This window comes from Phascolarctos cinereus, unplaced genomic scaffold (assembly GCF_003287225.1).
Source record: "Phascolarctos cinereus isolate Bilbo 61053 unplaced genomic scaffold, phaCin_HiC Scaffold_1;HRSCAF=81, whole genome shotgun sequence".
In the NCBI taxonomy this organism is placed as follows: domain Eukaryota; kingdom Metazoa; phylum Chordata; class Mammalia; order Diprotodontia; family Phascolarctidae; genus Phascolarctos; species Phascolarctos cinereus.
In genome coordinates, this window is record NW_027555514.1 from 189,317,544 (window position 1) to 189,336,344 (window position 18,801).

An 18,801-nucleotide genomic window follows, 5' to 3' on the forward strand; every position below is an offset into this window, starting at 1 on the left:
TTCAGTTGACTATGTAGAGTGATAAAGAGTCTACAAAGGAGATGACCTGAATTATATTGGGATAGAGCAACAAGAAGCCAATTGGAAATAACATTCTTACCCAGTGCACAGATGCCCACAGCTTGCCTTGGGCATCGTTTACTTTTTTGTTTCTTTTTTAGTTACGTATAAAATGAGAAATTTGGACCACAACATTTCTAGTCCTTTCCCCCTCTAACATACTATTGTTTCTATGCCCCTCATATAAGGAGAAAGTCACACACCAATTGAAATGGTCTTTGATTTTTCCCTTTCCCGGATATCATGCAGTGGGGACACGAGCTATTTCTGACTGCAAAACAGCCTTGCTTCCAGCAGAGGTGTATGTTTTCTTATGTCTCCACTGCTTTACTCAGGGTGGCAGGAAGGGAAAAATGATGTCCTGTCCCAAAATCCTTCCTGAGAAAGAGCAGATCTACACAGGGGCCATTCTACAAAGACATAACTACTGGACACATATATTTTGCAGTCACTCAACTGACTACCCTCTTGCACCTTAGCAATACTCAGCTCTTCTGTAGGAAGCAACATAGTTAAGAAATTATTCACCACATTGTAAAGAAGAGACACAGACAAATTGAATTGGAAGGGATCAATGGCCTCATTTAACAAATAGGGAAACCGAGATTCAGAGAAATGAAGGAGTTTGCCCAAGCTCACACTATGACTTGGAGGCAAAGTTAAGACTAGAATGTAGGTGTGTAGTTATTCCTTCTACATTGAGGGGGCCAGGGGTGCTGTGCCCCTGTAATCCGGAAAATCCGCATAAAAATTTTTGGTCCTCCCTTCATACCAGAGAAGAAGTCTGAATTTTTTCTTTTTCTTTTATGGGTATTTATAGTACCTTATTGTAAAATTTGGGTTAAGTATAGTATTTTATGCATTTCTGAGTTTCTAAACTTTTTCTGTGTCATCTGCTGGCCTTCATATGCGTGTTTTCTGTGGCTTCTGCAAAACTCCCCCAAAATTCCCATTTACAGTAATTTCTTATGCCAATCTGTGATACATCGAAACCAAGATGTAGAATGTGGAAACCACAATGTGGAAGGGATAACTGTACCTTACACTAGGCTGTGTCCCAAAAAGGGAGGCTTTTACTTCTACCCTGCCTTATAGGTGTGTCCCTTTTTTAAAATTTATTTTCCTGGTTTCTGTTAAAAATCATTCAACTCTGTGACCCTGGGCAAGTCTCACTTTATCTTTCTATGCCTCAGTTTCTTCATCATAAAAGAGACATAATAATGGCATCAACCTCTCCAATGTGTTTGTAAGGATTAAATGAAAGAATATTTGTAAAGCACTCAGCAAATTTTAAAGCACTATGTAAATACTATTAGCTATGATTATTCACGCAATTTATTCATTTTTATTAGAAAACTAAAATATTAGGGATTAAGTACTTTAGTTCAGTTCAGAGAAGACTGATCAAAATTCAAATAGTCTTTTTCTATTGGTTTTGGAGAATCGACAATTATTTTACTGTGACTAGAAGGTAGGTATGGCCAGCTATGCATAATCCTTGGCACATCAATGGTGTCCAGGAAGTGCCAGATTTATCAACAACAAAGCAGTGAGAGCTACTTAAAAAACTTCTGTGTATCAAGAATTCACTGCAGATATAATTAGTGAATCAATGTGCTAGAAAAAAAATCTCAACTTTGAGGGAAATTCCAAAATAATTTCCTCTGCAGACTTGAAATGACTACCCAAAATATTGTGGTTAGCCAATGTCTTACCAGAGCCAAAAAAAAAATCCTGTTGGGTCTGAAAAAATGTACAATGCCACCATGAACTCTTACCTGTGCCTATGCCACTCTTTCACTCTCCTAGCCTCCCATTCAGAGATGGGACTAGGGATAGGAAAATGGGCAACCACCCAGGGTGAATACATTTGTGTATAACAAGGGACACTTTTTAATATTGTGTTTCATAATGTACATTCTATAATGCTTGGAAATTATTCTCTATGTGGAACGTAGCTACTCATTTTGTGGTTAATTGAGTCAAATGCAGATCTGTGACCCAGAACCAAAACTTTGGGTTTACAGGAACTAGATTCATGGGGAAGAAGGGTCTGTTCCCCTGAGAATAGTAGAAATTGACTCATGTCTAGTCTTCCATGTTCAACGGAAAGGATTCTCACCTCCCACTTCAACACCTAGGCCAACAAAATAGAGTCTCCTCCAATGAGTTGCAAGAGGCTTAGCCAAGGAGCTTCTCTGGGTCACATGGTTCCCTCTCAGTTTGGCTCCTAAGATTCCCTAAAGGGGGCATGCACGAGCTTCCCTCAAGGGACCTAAATCTGCCTTCTGAGTAAAGCCTGTCTTCTCTCAATGTCTCTCTCAGCTGCCTTCATCTATCTACCTCTGTTCTCCATCTTAAAATTCATGCCCAGGTTTATCATGGGGCCATGAACCCATCCTTCACCTTTAATATAGTGTCATGGGCCAAAAAGTGTTGGAGGGTAAGGCAGGTTTTGACTTTGTCAAAGAGTCATCATCAGTGCCAGAAAAAAGGTCCTGCTAATCTTTTTAACACAGAGTTAACTTTGATAACTGGTTAAGGAGATGCAAGGGGGATTCAAGGAAGCCTTACCCATCTATTCCTAGCAATAGCTAAAGTCCCAAAGTCTCTGGTGAATAGTAGTAGGTACAAGTTTCAAATCTTGCCTGATATATTCAAATGCCATGTTCTGACTTTTGTCCCACCTCACCTTTATTTTTCTGTCTTTAATACTTTCTTTTGTTCAGTCATTTTTCACAAAGAGTTGTGTCTTGACTCTTTGCGAATCCATTTGGGGTTTTCTTAGCAAAAATACTGGATGGTTTGCCATTTCCTTCTCCAGCTTGCTTTATAGATAAGGAAAATGAGGCAAACAGGGTTAGGTGATTTGCCCAGGGTCACATAGCTAGTATCTGAGATTATACTTGAACTCAGGTCTTCCTGACTCCAGGCCCTGCACTCTATCCAATAATCACTTAGCTGTCCAACTAACCCTGTTCAAAAATAAGAGAGTTTGCTACAGTGGAAAAGAAATGGATTTGAAGTCAGGAAACCTGAGTTTGAATCTGGCCTAAGGCAGGTCATTTAAACTTTCTGGGCCTTGGTTTCTTCATCTATAAAATAAAAAGCTTGGGTAAATAACTTCCGATGTCTCTGCTAGTTCTGTATTATAATCCAATGAACTTCTTAAAACAAAGGTATCCAGAGTTCCCCACCACCACCACAAAGAAAAGTTTCTATTCAAACCAAAACAAAAAGAAAAAGGGAAGAGCACATATTAAACTTCTATGGCTTTCCTCTGATGCTCCTCAGGAGTTTTGGTCCCTACATATGGAACATATTGGATTCAATTTAACTAAATTCAACATATATTTAATAAAGGACAGCAAGATGGTACAGTGGATAGAATGTCCTACCTTGAGTCAGGAAGACTCATCTTCATGTGTTCAAATCTGGCCTCAGATACTTTCTAACTGGGTGACACTGAGCAAGTCACTTAACCTATTTGCCTCAGTTTCCTCATCTGTAAAATGAGCTGGAGAAGGAAATGGCAAATTACTCTAGTATCTTTGCCAAGAAAATCCCAAATACATTCACAAGGAGTCACACATGACTGAAATGACTGAACAACAAATCTTTAATAAGCACCTACTATGTGCAATTGCTAGAAATACAAAGACAAATTTGGTCCCCAGCATGAAAGTTAGCACAGTCAGACCTCACGTTAGCATATAGTAAATACTTTATAAATGTTTCTCAACTGACTATATTCTGCTGAGAGAATAAAACATGGTCACAAATCAGTATGCTACACAGAAGACTGAAGAGAGAGAAACTACTAACCTTATCTTCCATGCCTGGACTGTATTCCCTCCACACTCCTACTTTGTAAATCTGTAACTGATTTTGTAGCACAGTTCAGGGACCACATCCTACAGGTTTTTCCAGATCCACCCCATCAGTGCTTCCCCTCAAAATTACTTTGTATGAGTTTATGTCTATTTGGCATTTACTTAACCATATACATGTTGTGTTCCCACCCCCATTCCCACAAGAATATAGGCTCCTTGAGGGCAAGGACTGTTTCATTTATCTTTGTGTCAGGGATTAGAGAACACACCATGAACCATGTGAAATGCTGAGCTCTCCTGGTCGCTTGTACTCAGATTTGAAGAACTTTGTGTGATACTTTGGTCTGTAGTGGCAGCAGGGAAAGAGGGCCCTGTCAAAGGAAACTGGCCAAAAATCCAGGAAGAGCTGCCCACTTAGACTTTAAAGGGAGATGCAACTTTTACTCTAGCTCTCTCTGTTTCTCTTGTGTATATCTGTCTCTCTCTCTCTCTCTTTCTCTGTGTCCTTCTCTCATGTGTCTCTGTGTCCCTCTCTCTCTCTGTCTCTGTCTTTGTCTCTCTATCTGTGAGGATATCTCTCAGATTTTCCATGAGGAAAATGCCCTCCTAACCACTCCTTCCTCTACTCCCAAGTTTTTTTTATTATTATTATTAAAGGAGCTCTCCCTTGACTCACTTCTTGAAGAGGCCCATTCACTGAAGGGGTGTTGCCTCACTCAAAGCGAGACCTGTTATATACCTTACCTTAAAAAGGCTGCATCGGGGCCATCCCCAGTCGTCCTCATCTATATCTTGCCACTGGACCCAGAGAAGGAGGAAAAAGTGAGGCTGGTGACTTTGCACAGTCCTCTCTCACTTAAATCCAATTCACTTGCAAATCATTGCATCACCTCCCTGATGTCATGGTCCTCTTTGAGAACAAAGGATATGCAACCAGCAGCTATACATTTCAGCATCCTCTTATTGCTTTCTATTTTCCTTCTACTGTCTTTGCAATTCAGACTTTCCAGGAAGAAATGGAAGCGGCTGGGAATGACCAGGAACAGAGCCACCCAAAAGTCCCATGCTGTGGAAAGAGTTTCTGAGGCTGGAACAGAGACAGTGACGTGGGGGAAGCCAATTCAGCCATGAGGAGAAATGATCTAGATTGCTTGGAATCCCATTATGTTCACAGGCTAGGGGAGATAATTTTTCTACCTCTCTCTATTTATTCTATGATCTTGAAACAAACACACTTCCCCCTATTTCTTTCCCAACAATATGACATATGTAGTCCCAATTCCTTTTAGTAATGCTAGAAGATATGGGAGGGTAATGGGAGGAGGAGGAGGAGAAGATGGTTGGAGGTGAATGTTTCAAAAGGAGCGTTGGGTCTAGTTTCCTTTTCACTTTATTCAACGTACAATAAAATATGCAATCACAGCTGGTTAAATTTCTTAATCTAGGAAGGTGTGGGAAATTAACTGAAAGAGTGGAATCGAAAGATGAGGTGGGGGATCTGAGCCAGGCAGAGCAAACAAATCTTACATTTTAATATTTTGAATAATATTCCCATTCATTCCCAAATTAAATTCAGTCAATGAGGGGGTTAATCCATGTTATTTTCAGGCATGGACTCAGCACTTGAAGTGCTATTTTCTAAATTCTAAATTCTAGGCATTTTTAGGCTGAATGCCCTCTGGTGGCTGGCATGAATGTTGCAGCTTCTTAGAAAAAAGCTACCCAAGTGATGGACCAGAGATAGAAACTGAAAAAGCTGGACTAGATCCTCAAGTAGAGTGTCATCTGGTGGGCAGATCAGGTATCTCACCCCTTCCCAACAGTGATAGGCTATAAGTTCAAATCGAGCCTCAGACACTTGACACTTATTAGCTGTGACCCTGGGCAAGTCACTTAACCCCAATTGCTTCACCAAAAAGCAACAAAAAAAACCCCAGTTATAAGCTATCTCTCTATATGCTTAAGTAAGGCATCACTTACCACACAACCAAAGGCTTCCTTCCACGTGATGGCTAATGTTACAAAAAAGAAATAATCAGTCAAGAAGGATTTATTGAGCTCCTATATGTGCCAGGCATTGTGCTAAGTGCTGGGAATACACAGAAAGGCAAAAGACAGTCCCTGCCCTCAAGGGGCTAACAATCTAATGGGAGAAGACAGCATACAAACAATTCTATGCTGAATAAATTGGAAATAATCAACAAAGGAAAGATATTGGAATAAGAAGGGTTGAGAAATGCTTCCTGCAAAAGGTGAGATTTTAGCTGGGACATGAAAGAAGCCAAGGAAGTCAGGAGCAGAGATAAGGAAGGAAAGCATTCCAGCCATGGAGGACAACCAGTGAAAATGTCTGAAACTGATAAAGTATCTTGTACCTGTAATAGCAAAGAAACCAAGGGGGTAGAAGTGTAATATATAAGACTGAAAAGGAAAGGTGGGGAGGGCTAGGTAATGAAGGACTTTGAACATCAAACAAAGGTTTTTGTATTTAATCTGGAAGGTGTTAGGGAGCTACTAGAGTTTATTGAGAAGAGAGGTGTGACACGGGCAGACCTGACTTTTAGGAAAATAACTTTGGTGGTTGAATGGAAGGATTAGAGTGGGAAAAGCCCTGTTGCGGTAGGTTATTGTAAGAATGTAAGCATGAGTTGATGAGCGCTTGAAACAGGGTGATGGTAGTACCAGAGGAAACAGGGAATGGTTTCGAGAGATGTTGCAAAATCAATAGGCCTTGACAATAGATTGGATATGGGTGGGGGAGTGGTGGGGTTGATAGATAATAGTCTAGAACGACATGTAGGTTGAAAGCCTTAAGAGACTGGCAGGATGGTGGTGCCCTTGATGTAATAAGGAAGTTTAGAGAGGAGGAGCGTTTGGAGAGGAAAGAGAATGAGTTTAGTTCTGGACATGTTGAATTTAAGACAGATTTTTTTAGGACATCCAATTTGAGATGTCTAATAGGCAAGACTTGAGGTCAAGCAGAGCGGTTAAGGCTGCATAAGTAGATTTGAGAATCAGCAGCAGAGAGACAGTCATTGAATTTATGGGAGCTGATGAGATCGCCAAATGAAATTGTATAGAGGGAGAAAAGAAGGCTCAAGACAGCCCTACAGGGATAGCTGGGGTCAGCTGGCAGTGAAGAGATGTTTGGAAGACAAACATAATTAGAGGGTAAGATACTGAGTTACACTTAGGATATTCATTTAAGTTCATTTAGAGTACTATGTACATGGAACTGTTTTGGATGCTACAGATACAAAGACAAAAAACAAAGCCTTCTGGGACAAAACAATTGCTGCCCTTAAATTCTAGGGGATGCATTTAAACAGACAAATACAAATATAATTGTATCAGTCTATCAACAAGCATTTATTAAGCACTTACTGTATGCTACGCACCCCACTACCCGCTGGTAATTCAAAGGAGGGGCCCTCCAGAAGATCATTCTAATGGAAGGGGACAACACAAATACAGAGCTGATGGATGGTACCTTACAGAAGAAGGCATTCTCCTGTAAGCAGCACCTGGGGGGGATCAAGACAGGCCTCCAGTAGAGACTGATTTTCCTCAACAAGCTGAGTCCTGAAGAAAACCCAGAATTCTAAGAGGCAGAGGACAGGAGGAAGAGCACTCAAGACCCGGGGGACAGCAAGTGTAAAGGAAGCTAGGTGGCGCCATAGTGCACAGAGTGATGGGTCTGGGACCAGGAAGACCTGAGTTCAAATTCATCTTCAGATACTATACGACCCTGCGCAAGTCGCTTAACCCCTGTTTGCCTCAGTTTCCTCATCTGTAAAATGAGGGTAATAATAGCACCAACCTCCCAGGGTTATTGTGAGGATCAAATAAGATAATAATTATAAAGAGTTTAGCATAGCACCTGGCACACAGTAAGCACTAAATAAATGTGAACTATTCCTATTATTTTTAAAGGCACTCAGATGGGTAAAAAAAGTGAAGAATTGTAAATAGACCAGTACAATTGGACTGCAGAGTCAATGCTAGAGAGTAATTTGTAAAAAAAAAAAAAACAAAGAAACACACAAACCAAAAAACAACAAAAAAACCTGTAAAGTTTAAAAAAAGTTTTAAAATATCTCTTAAAATATTGGAAATTTAAGAAGTGTTCAGGTTGTGAAAAGCTTTAAATGACAGAGGAGTTTAATATTTAATCCTAATGAAAATAGGGAGTCCTTGGAGTTTAGTGAGTACAGTACCAATCTGACACAGACAGACTTATGCTTTACAGTTAGTGGGGATCAGAAAAAGCTTCCTGTAGTAGGAGGTAATATTCAAGTTGAATCTTGAAGGAAGCCAAAGCTCCTGAGAGGCATGGGAGTACCAATCACATGAATACTTCCATCTTGAATATGGAGTGAACATATGCATTCAAGCACTTTAAAGAATGTGAACAACATATTAATGTCTTTGCGTAAGTTTTGATAACCAAGTATTGATCAGGGCAGCCTGATGTGCATTTAGCTAACTCTTTTCCAAATATAAAATAACCCAATAGGCTTGCCAGGAGTTGTTTATAAAATATATAATGGGAATTTCCTGCCAAGATGGCTGGTGAAGGGAGGCATTCCTCTGAGCTCCCATATACCTACTCTAGCAAAATCCAAGTTTGTACTACATTGAATGATGATAAGAAACATAAAAAGAAACTAAAATAAATCAATTTTGTAATCCCAGAACTTCACAAAAAGCCAGCCATAAGCCCACAGGCAATAACAAAAGGACTTTTACAACAATGCTAATGTGATCTTTTTTTTTTTTGGTGAGGCAATTGAGATTAAGCGACTTGCCCAGAGTCACACAGCTAGTGAGTGTTATGTGTCTGAGGCCAGATTTGAACTCAGCTCCTCCTGAGGGCTGGTGCTGTGTTCACTGTGCCACCTAGGTGCCCCAAAGCTAGTGTGATCTTGACCAGAGATAGATCATGTAGAGCCTGCAAAGTCCTGTGAAAGCAGCAAGAGCAGAGTACTCCCCAGAGAAAGCCCCAAAGTAGTGGGAAAAGTCCCTGGGTCAAAACCTTGTAAGCCTCAAGGAATAGTCGAGGACAGGGACCAAAGACTGATGAGTCCAGTATCTCCAGTGCCACCTTTCTGCTCAGACTTTAACATTTCAGACCCAGGGGCTCTGATGTCCTATAGCATACCATCCAGAGACACCAGCACAAGCCCTTGAAGATCCACAGGGTCCTAACCCCAAGAGGTGGAGGTCAACACAAAATCCAGAGTGCTCAGGGTAAGACCAAGCAAAGCAGTGGGGAGAGTTTGGCCCTATTGTAAACCCTTAATTCAGCAACTCAAGCTAGGGAAACTAGTAAACAAAACACCAAGGATTATTAAACATTATTGCAAATATATCCCCTGAGAAAAAAAAAGGGTTGAGTAATTCCATAACAGTTGCAAGCAGACACTTAAAAAGGGGGGGGGGGGGGAATGGTTTTCCACAAGGATTATATGAGTATCTAGAAGAAATTAAAAAGAGTTTTAAAATGAAGTAAAAGCTCTAAAAGAAAGAATTGAACAGAGAACAAGCAGCTTGAAATAGAAAATAGTAAGCCTTAATCAAGAGATGGATTCTCTGAGAACTAAATAGACCAAATAAAAATCAACTTTATGAGGTAGCAAGAAATGTTAGAATAAAATCAGATGAAGAAGAAGAAGAAGGATATATGCTCTCAAAAAAAAAACCCAAACAACTAACCTGGAAAAAAGAAGAAATAATTTAAGAATCACCAAACTCCCTGAAAACCATGATATAACAAAATGCCTGAGTACTATATTTCAAGAAATCATAAACTAAAATGACCAGATCTATTAGAACTAGAAGGCAAAGTAAAGATAAAAAATAATCCCCCAATCATCTTCTGTAAGGAACTGCAAAAAAGAAAAGTCCCAGGAATGTCACATTCAAAATTCAAACTTCCCAGGTCAAAGTAAAATCCCTGCAAGTGGCCAAGCTGTACCAGGCCCAGGTCCCCACCACTCTTTGTGATAGATTAAGCTGGTGCTACAGTATTGACCAATATCTCTAGATAAGCTTTGATACCTGGATGGTATAAGCCTGATAAGGAGAAGAAAAACCACACCTTGCCTCTTGCTTCCAGTGAGTCCAGAGGATATTAACTGTCTGACCATTGGGTTATCAGTGCCACAACTCCAGACTTAATTGCCTAGAACTGTCTTTACTCCCAAACCACAGACTTTCAATCATGGTAAGATTGTCCCTTGGGTGGTGTAATAGATACTAGGCCAGGAATTCCCCCCTTACTAACTTTAGGGGTATTAGGTAGTTTCCATTGTGTGATGAGGAAACCAGAGAAGGGGTTTTTCCCCTCCCAGTAATTAACTCAGTGATTTGTTATTGAATGCTATAGTGCATGCATTAGTTTAACTTGGAGCGAATAAAGCATATCTGGTAATTCAACTCAACATGCCCCCTCTGTTCATGGTAAGAAAATGCTAATAAGTAATATCTGCTCTTGCAATATGCTGCCTTGAATCTATGTACTCAAGAAATCAATAAGAGAACCTGGGACACAGAGGGAAAGACAGAATGCGTTCCAGGTATGTGGAAAGAAGAGAAATAAGCATTTATTAAGCACCTACTATGTTCCAGGCAATATGCTAAGCCATTCATAAATATCCCATTTGATCCTCACAGCAACCCTTTAAGATAGGTACTATTGTTATCCCCATTTTACAGTTAAGGAAATTGAGGCAGACAGATTAAGTGACTTGCTCAGGATCACACACAGCTGATAAGTGTCTGAGGCTGGATTTGAACTCAAGTACTCCTGATTCCAGGCCCAGCACTCTATTCATTTTACCACCTAGCTGCTTCATATACTTTCATGAAGGTGGTGATAGAATTTGAAGTTAAGGGAGTAAAAAGTAGGCTAGTTTGCCTCAAACATAAAGTCCATGAAAGGAAGTAAATGTGAAATAAGTTTGGAAAGGTTGGCTACAGCCAGATTGTAAAACATTTTAAATGTCAAACTTAGCTCTTGTGGGTAGCACACCACCCTCAACCCTACCCCCAAACACTCCTCCAACTCACACTCACACCAGCAGGTTGAGTTCCTAGAGAGGAAACTGCTTACTCAGTTCAATGGGGGATTCCTCACAGAACATGTTGTTTCAGCCTTAGGGGTTAATCTGTTGCTGGACTAGTCCAGAAAGGTCACTCAGCTTCTGGGCTGACTCCTCACAAGTTGGGGCACCTCTAATTGGTGATCAATCCATCCTCTGGACTCCCTGAACTGTAATGAGTAAACATAATCCAGTCTTATGCTCAGCTGGATGCTACTGTGCTCCTCCATTAGAGTATAATTGTACTCTTTCAGAAAGGACAAAGGTCCTCAGCCTGTGATTGGCACACGCCTTTCCAGTTTTGCTCCCTTGGGGCCTTGAGTCTAAGGTTTTTGCACCTTCCAGGCAGGGGTTGGAAATGGTTAGGTCTCTCCTATTCAACAACCTTTCTGTTTCAGACCTAGGTTCCCTAAATGAGGGACCTCACTCTAACTTATGGTGACCATCCTGTACATTTCTCAAATTCCTGTTAGGTCTTTGAAAATGAGCAAAGGAAGAAAAGAAGGAGGATGAAAGCATTAAGTCAGTCTATGCCCTAGCAAAAGTTTATTGTCTCTGCTTCCCTTTACTATAATTTATTATAATTGAGCTACTCAAAGCTTTAGGTTTCCTAAAGTAACTTAGTAACTTCAGTTACTAAGTACGGAATGTTTCATTTACAAACGAAGAGGCACATTTCATTGTCTGTCTTTGCTGTTTATGACCTTCAAATTTGTGAAATGTAAAGCACAACTTACATTTATTTTATCCCATAGGAATTAGGGAGTCATTGAAGCTTCTTGAGCAGGGTAGTAGTGTAGTCACACCCATGCTTTAATAATAATTATTTGATAGGGCATGGTTGTGCATATCTCTAATTCCAGTACTTGTGGAGGTGTGTGGATCACTTGGGCTCGAGTTCTGGGCTATAGGAAAGCTAAAGCTGACTGGGTACATACAGTATGTTCTGTACCAATATGATGAGCCCCCAGGAGCAGGTGACCACCAGGCTGCCTAAAGAGAGGCAAACCAGTCCAGGTTAGAAAAGCAAAATAGGTCAAAACTTTTAGGCCAGTCAGCAGTAGTATCCAGCCTGGGAACAGCCGCTGTACTTCTATACTGGGTAAGATAGGGAAATCTACTGTTTGGAAGAAGGTGCTTCATCCCTTCCAGGATCCCATTGGACAACCATGTGTCTGTGCTCCTGGACCACCCCTTTGTTTTTGTATCTCTGGCTCATTTTACTGTCTTGCCTGTTTCATGTTTCCTTGTACTAGATTTATTGGCATTTCAAACTTTCCCAACACTGCAGTAACAAGGCTTTCTGCTGCACTTGCTGGTTCTTCCAGAGGGTGAAGATTCTAGTTCACCCAAAGCCATGAACTGAACTGGTGTCGTTGAAGTCTAGGGGTGCTGGAAGCCCCGAAATTCAAGGGCAAGCTATGCAGGTCCTGCAGCGAATGAATTTGACCCAAGCCTTCTTTCAGCCAAAGACAAGGTTTATTAGAGCACCATTTGGGGTGAGTCTGTGCTTATTGGCCAGATTTTAAGAATTTGAGCAGAGACAGAGCTTATTATATTGCCAACAGAAGTGGGCCAGGCTCTTACGGTGTACCTTAATGAAGGCAAGATAGACCAAGATCTTATACGGTAAGATTGTGGGAAGATTTGAGTGGGAGTGGACAGTAAGCTGGGGTGACTGGAAGGTGACAGAAAGGAACTGGGAAGGGCCCCAGGTGAACTCTAGGGACCTGGGCCACCTGGAAAGGGTCTAGATGGAATCAAGGAGTGGTGATCTAGGGTGGGGCCAGGTGCAGACTGGGAGAGCTGGGCTGGGTTAGAGGTAACAGAGAATTGGAAATCTGGGTGTGTGGCCACCATGAAAGGCTGTTGAAAGGATTATAGCCTCAGGCAAAAGCCAGAGACCTGGCATTTGGGAAAGCCCAAAGAAAGGTAGGGATGTGTGTCTCCCAGGGCCTTCCCACCACCCTCCTTGGGAGGGGAAGGATTTCTTTCCCCTGCTTCCTCTATTACCCTGGCTCTGAGAAATGGGCCTGGGTATATTTGTTTCTCTTTGATTTCTTTTGTCTCTCTAAGTTTCAGGTGCCAACAGCAATCACCACTGGACTTGGTAGTTCAGGCTATGCCAATGATGAAGTACAGGTCCAAGCTGAGACCTTTGTCCCATCTTGGGCCCCATTTGTCTTTGGGCCCTAAAAAAACCTTGGACTATCCTTGAATTCTCTTACTTGATCAAGGAAGCCTCTGAAGGCATAATCCCATCAACTAGCCTTTCCTTATCACCAATGCCCAAAGGTATAATCCTATCAACTGGCCTTTCCTACACCCTTATCTCCCAATTCTCAGTCCCCAGCCCTCCATTGTCTTACCTCCCAATGGCCCCAGCCACTTACCACCCTTAATCCTATTTAGGCTCTATTTTTCCCTTGGCCAAGTCCCTGGCTTTCTATTACATCACAGTCCCCTACTTGGCCATTCCTAGATCCCTCCACAGTCCTTCTGTATATAAAGTCCACCTTGTCTCCACTGAAGGGCTCAGATTTTTACAATCTAGCCAATAGCTCACAAATGTTCAGATTCCTTAAGTATCTGGCATTAATATGGCGAATCTTTAATAAACCTGGTCTTCAGCTGAAAGAAGGCTTGGGTTGAATTCTTTTGGGCAGGACCTGCATCTCTTGCTCTTGATATTTTGGGGTCCCAGCACCCCTAAACCTCTAGACCTCAACACCAACAACCTTGGAACCAAGATTGCAGGCAGGATGGTGCAGCTGACCTGCCATGGATGCCCTGAGATGCCACGGTATCTGGAACTCAAGAATAAAGGGGTGTAGGACTTGGAACTTGGGCTGTGCACTATAGGAAGTAAGCTAAACTCTGAACCCCTTCCCCTTTCCAGGGACTGAGATGTTACAGAAGTGGGGGGGGGGGTTGGGAGCACAGAATTATGCCCACCAGTATTGTAGGAATAAATTTGCATATTTGTGATTATACCTTTTGAAGTAAACATTTTTATAAAAAGCAAAACAAAACAAAATCACAGAACTCTACATTTTTTTCTTGAGCACATCTTTTACGATATTTGTTTAGTTTTTTCCTCAACATCATCTCTGTTACTACTCATAGTTTAGTTAAAAACGCTTATCCTACTATATATTTTAAATTATATAAGTACTCTGCTTTACTTAAAAATTTGAGACTGGTTTTTGGTAGTTTTTTTTTTTTGCTAGGCAGTGGGGTTAAGTGACTTGCCCAGGGCCACACAGCTAGTGAGTGTCAAGTGTCTAAGGCCAGATTTGAAATCAAGTCTTCCTGAATCCAGGGCCAGTGCTCTATCTACTGCACCACCTAGCTGCCCCTAAAATTTGGGACTTTAAAAAATTGTTTTTCTTCTGTTTTTACCAAGGGGGGTAATTAAATGTTGAAAATCACTAGGTATATGGGGGAGGGCCAGGATTTAGGGAGAAAAAGGAATAGTTTTGTGTGTGTGTGTGTGTGTGTGTGTGTGTGTGTCTCATATGAAAGGAACTCAGCTCTTGGTTCAGTCTCAGCCAACATCATTTTTTACTGTAAGTTGAAATACAATGGTGAGTTCAGTTCAGATGTTAAAATATCCCACAGATGACTCTATCGATTAGTTTTGTTTCTTCTACACTAAAGGGTTCATTTTGCTCTACAAAGATATGACCTTAACTCTAACTTCCAAACCTAGGTTCAACTGGCAACTTCTTTTTTTAGCCCATATTCTGCTATGACTTAGAAGGGCAACATGGTGTAACAGAAAACTAGACTTGGGAATTAGCCAATTTAGGTTCAAAGTCTATTGGGCAAATCAACCTTTCTAGATCTCAGTTTCCTTATTTGTTAAAAATGAGGTTAACACCAACCTTATCTATTTCAGGGTTGTCATGAGAATAAAATTATATAAAGCATGTGTAAAGATTTAGACTCATACAAATATATGGTACTATACAGAAGTATTACTTCCACCTTGTTCTGCCTTTAGGGAACTTCCTGTGATTCAAGATGGTAGGAAAAAGGGAGACCAGTAACCTAAATAATGGGTAGGTATTCGTGTTGCTTTTATTCACCGCTCACCACTAAATAACTTTTTCTCTCTCAGAGAGGCATTAAAGGAGAAATAATACTGAAAACAGGATTTAGAAACACACTCTAGGGTTTAAGGCTTTTTAAGGATACTCTCTCATATAACTGAGAGGGATTGGTGATTTAAAAAACCCAACAACCGTGTTTTGTTTATTTTCTACCATTTTTGTATTTTGGTGTTTCCAACTATTCCTATGGGAGACCTCTTTTCCTGTGGAGACGAAATCTCTGCGCATATTGTGGAAACAGCTTGAAAATTCATACCTGTAAAATACTGAAAACAAAGGAAATACATTACTTGAGTAACTCTTGACTGAAGTTTGCGGTAGACAGCTGTGTTACTAAAAATAAGTAGTGATTTTATATAAGCACAGAAACCAGAAGTGAGCTATACTACAAATGGAAAACAAATGAAACCAAGGTGTTCAGTTCTTTGTTTTTTGTTTTAAGAATTAGGGTTCATGATTTTGAATATACATATAGGAAGGAACTTCCATATTTACTTTGCTAAAAAAATGTTGATTTAGGGTCAATGTGAGGAAACCAATAATCATCTCTAGGGAGAAAGAGGTATGAAATATATCTTAAGGGATGAGGTATAGGAAGTAGAGGCATTGCTTATTTAAGATTTTGTGGTTTAAAGATGTTCTCAACCAAAAAAGGGCTATTCATTACCATCCTTGGTATGTGGTACCTTTATACCTTAAAAAAAAAAAAGTAAACATCTTCACACAAAGACTGGAAGACCACTTGTTAGGGACATTTTAGGATTTTTGTTTATTATGGGTCAGACTACATGACTTCTGAGGTCTCTTCCAATTTTAAGATTCTATTTAGCAAACTCAGTAGAGATTTGTACTGATAATGGCTGACTTAAAAAAGGTCCATCTGTGCTTAAGGTTGAGATATAAACATCCACGAGTAATTAAAATTTTTTTTAAAAGGTAGAAAAATCACAATCAATAGGGAAAATAGAAGGAACTGTGCAATGACTGGCATTAAATGTGTGATGCTTCTATTTCTGTGAGAACCAAGTGACTTTATCTGTTTTAAGAGGGAGATCAGTTAAAGGGACTGGAAGAATACCTTTCTGTATTCTAGGTTGTTCCTAAAGGAAATTACAATGAGGTTTCAATGGGAAAGGGGTGGTTCTGAGGTGTAAGAGGGGAGATTTGACTTTTTTTTAGGATCACAGAGAGTGAAAGTGTCATATAGAAGGGAAAGGAAAGGAAAGGGACAGCTATAAAATTAAGAGTTTAAAAACAGATTTTGAGGGTCATCTTGAAAAAAGGAGCTGGATTCTCTGATGAAAGCGGCTGGTCCACCAAAGAATGACACAATGGACTTCAGAAGCCATCAGTTGAGATCATCCAGTCAGAGGCAGAAAAATAATATAAGAGTAGCAGTAATAGTAATTGGGGATTCCCTAGCAGAGGTGGGGCACCTGTAGACTCAAGACCACATGTGGCCTTCTAGGTCTTTGGGTGCCACCTTTTGACTGAGTCCAAGTTTTATAGAACAAATCCTTTTATTAAAGGAATTTGTTCTATGAAGTTTGGATTCAGTCAAAGGGCTGCACTTAAGGACTTAGAGAGCCACATGCGGCCTCAAGGCTGAAGGTTTCCCACCCCTGCAAGGGATACTGTGGCAGCTATTCCTTGACCTGTTAACAAGAATAGAGGTCTGTTGTCTTCATGTAGTATTATGTATCCAAGAGATAACAAAGAACCCTTTGAGACTAAAATCAGATGACAAACACTCACTTCCTGTGATTAATGCAGGTATAAATGATACTGCTAGAAAGAACTGAAAAAGTATTAGTAATGATTATGAAGTCTTGAGTGAGAGACTGAAATCATAGCGTTGTTCCACCCTCTCTTGCCCACTGAAGGCAAGGGATGCAGAAAAGAAAAACTGATCTGAGGAGTAAACTGGCTAAAAATCTGGTGTCTGAGAACAGGATTTGAATTTCTGGCCCACAGCTTAAAATATAGGGTTGACATTCCTGGTCAGAGATTGTATAACCTAATGAAGACTGCTTTAGAATGTAACTGCTCCATAACTTACAAGTCTCATCAAAAAGACTTTAAACTAAAAAAGGGTAGAGGAGAGAGAAGACTGCCCATGTTTGTTTCTTAGTTTAGATACCATAGGGAATAGTTACAAAGGGAAAATAGCAGTTGAGCTCCCCAGAAGTGCCCAAGAGACAAAATCCAAGAAATGAGCTGAATAAATAAAGCCCATACATTCAAACATCTACACACAAATGCTCAAAGTTCAAGCAACAAACAAAAAGAACTAGGAGTTCTAATCTAAGTAGGCAAATTTGATCTAATAGGTATCACTGAGTCTTGGCAGGATGAAACCCATGACTGGACCATGGCTCTAGATGAGCTATGTTATATTTCAAAAGAAATATAACAGATACAATATATTAAGAAGGCAAATTCATGTGAGGAACTCCAAAAATAGGAGCAGGGATAGAGGGAGGGCAAAAAGGGAGAATGATGGAGACTATTTGAGTGAAGGTCAACAAAGGAAGAAATGGAAGTGATTTTATCATGGTAATCTGCACACCACTTGGACTGAAAGAAGAAAGAGAGAAGTTTGAGACACCAGTCAAAAGCCTGGCAAAGGAGGCTTCAATTATCCAGATATGTCTATTTTTTTTTCTCTGCCAAAAGCATAATAGCTAATAACTTTCTGATTTGTTCTAGTGACAACTTCATCCTTCAAATAACAGATGAGCAAACAAGGAGAAATTCTATTTTAGATGAGATTCTTATCAATAGGGAAGGAACTGGTTCCTGGAATGGAAACGTCCAGAGGAGGGCAACCAAAATGGTGAAGGGCCTTGAATCCATGAATCCAAATGAAGATTAGTTGAAGGAAATGGTTATTTTTAGCCTGGAGAAGACTCCAGAGGACACAAGAGCTGTCTCCATGTATTTGAAAGGTTGTCATGTAGAGGGGGGAATCAGATTTATTCTGTTAGCCCCAGAGGATAGAACCAGGAAAATAGGTACAAGTCATATGAGGTAAATTTAGGCTAAATGAAAAGGAAAACTTCCCTACACCTAAAACTCTTCAAAAGCATCATGAGCTATCCCAAGAGTTATCAAGTTTTCCCTCTTTGGAGGTCTTCAAGAAAAGGCTGTGGAATATCCATTTATGGAATATGTTATAAGGAGAATTCTGTTTACATACAGGTTGGACTGGATGGCAGCTAAGGTCTCTTCCAATTCTAAAATTCTGTGCTTCTGTAAATTTAACTCTCAAGCCAGTCACATAATTTCTGTTATTCAGGCAAGTCTGACTCTTCATGACATTATATGGGGTTTTCTTGGCAAAGATACTAGAGTGATTTGCCATCTCCTTCTCCAGCTCATTTTACAGATGAGGAACTGAGGCAAACAGAGTGAAGTGGCTTGCCCAGGGCCACACCGCTAGTAAGTGTCTGAGGCTAGATTTGAACTCAGGAAGATGAGTCTTCCTGCATCCGGGCCTGGCACTCAATCCACTGCTCCACTTAGCTACCCACATAATGTATATTATCAAAAGAAACATTTAAGCAGAAATAGTTTAGTAATTTGAAGCATGCAATTGAGACCTCTTTTTTATTTTTAATAAAAAATATAAATGTACAATTCTCTTTAGAGAAATAAAAATTCCTTCAATGTCCCAGAAATACCATGTGG